Genomic DNA, 2,144 nt, shown 5'->3' with positions numbered 1-2,144 from the left:
TGGGCAGAGACTGAACTAGGGCTTTGCGGTGCGGTGTGCAGGGCGCAGAGCCCCGATTTGGGGGTGTCAGGGGCAGGGCGGGGGGTGGGGAAGCGGCCCCTTTGGGACTGTTTGTGGCGATGGGTGGGCGTGTGCAGCCTGGAGGGAGGGAGGAGACCCTGGGAGAGGCAAAGGCCAGGGGGCTTCCTGGCCGCAGAGGAGCTAAAGCAGTGGCCCCGCCGCCAGGGAGGCAGCATCCTCTGTGGCCTCTCCGCTAGCGTCTCCCTTCCTGTGCTCTCCTCCCTCCCCAGGCTCCCTGAGCAGGGGCTCCGCTGAACAGCGCCCCCAGGCGGCAGTCAGCTGGCTGCCCCTTCACTTTTATCTGAGCCTGTTCTGCACGGGGCGGGGCTGGGCCCTCGGGCATCCTGCAGCCTCTGGGTCTAGCGGGGTAAAGGTAAGGAACGGGACAAGGGAACAAGGGCCCAGATGCGCAAAACCCGGGAACCTGGCGCCGAACCCCCGGAGGGAGCGCAGATGGCCCCGTCCCGCTGCTTTCCTGCCGCAGAGACCGGGTGGGGTTGTTGGCCTCCGCAGGTGTGATACCCGCTTCTGTCCAACGCTCGCCCAACGCCACTAGCTCCTCCTGGCTCGCTCTGGTGAAGAAAACTGGCCTCGGCACCAGGCAGCCTGGGCACAAACGCCGGCACTGCCCTTTGCTTGCTTTGTGCTACTGGGCAAATGACGTCACTCACCGCCAGTTTTCTCATCTGTGAAATGGGCTTAAATAACAAATAGTGAGGAACTCTGAAGTTAGACGGCCTGGGTGCGAACACAGAACCACCATGATTATCGGTGTGATGGCAGGTGAGTGCTGGACCTTCTGGTGCCTACGTTTCCTCATCCGGAAAATGGGGCTAATAACAGCACTTACCTCCCGGGCTCGCTGTGAGGCCTAAATGTGCTAATGTGAGCGCAGAGCTTACAGCAGGGGCCAGCGTAGAGTAAGTGTGGTCGCCATAACAATGTCATCACGTTTGCTGAGAGCTATAAACTATACAGCCGAGCGAAAGCACCCGGAAAATAAGTGTGAATACACGTGACTATCCCCTTCCTTTACCTAAAATGAGTTAGGAAACATCAAACAGCCCTTCCGTATTAACACCCTGTAAGTCTACTGTGCTAGTTAATTTTTCTTCTTTAGCTACTTTCCTTTTAAGAAGATGGAAACCAAAGTTGATACAGAGAATGAATACTAATATGATATAATAGCTCTCAACATTAAACAAAATAGTTATGCTAAAGTGCAATTTTTGAAAAGGTAAAACTCATGACTCACATACAAATGCAGCGTGAATAAATTTCAAACATTTTATTTAACCCATGAATTAATTAGGGAATGAGTAAGATGCCAAAATCTGTTTAAAGGATAATTTGAAGAACACACACACAGACAAAATCAGGAATGCTGAAATGAATTCATAATAAATACTAGAGGCCTGGTGCATGAAATTCATGCATGGGTAGGGTCCCTAGGCCTGGCTGGTGATCAGGGCGATCAGGTTCCCTGCCTCCCCACCTCCCCACCTCCCCTGCTTCTCCACCTCCTCCTTCCCTTGCTCCCTCAGTGCCTCACCGCTGCCTCTGATCGCCCGCCATGTTCTGCACCACTCCCTGATGGTCAGTGCATGTTACAGCAGGTGATCAAACTCTCGTTCTCCTGGTCGAACTCTCAAAGGGACACTTTGCATATTAGCTTTTTATATAGAGAGAAGGTAAAACAGCCTGGCAAGCATAGCTCAGTGGTTAAGCATAGACCTATGGACCAGGTCAAGGCACATGCCTGGGTTGTATGCTTGAGCCCCAGTAGGGGGCGTCCAGGAGGCAGCCAATCAATGATTCTCATCATTGATGTTTCTATCTCTCTCTCCCTCTCCCTTCCTCTCTGAAGTAAATAAAAATATTTTTTAAAAATAAATAAATATGAACCTGATTGGTAGTCTATGGTGCCATAGAGTATAATATTTGGTTAACTTTCCCATAGGCTTGAAACCCATCAGCTGTGCTGCCCAGAATTCCTGTGCCCCTCTGTAGACAGTCATGTGCTTTGTGATTTTTCTGTGCCTGCAGGAATGTCGGACTGAAGATCCACGCCCATAGAACCTTGC

This window comes from Myotis brandtii, unplaced genomic scaffold (genome assembly GCF_000412655.1).
Source record: "Myotis brandtii unplaced genomic scaffold, ASM41265v1 scaffold1460, whole genome shotgun sequence".
NCBI classification, from domain to species: Eukaryota; Metazoa; Chordata; class Mammalia; order Chiroptera; family Vespertilionidae; genus Myotis; species Myotis brandtii.
This window is presented reverse-complemented; position numbering follows the sequence as displayed.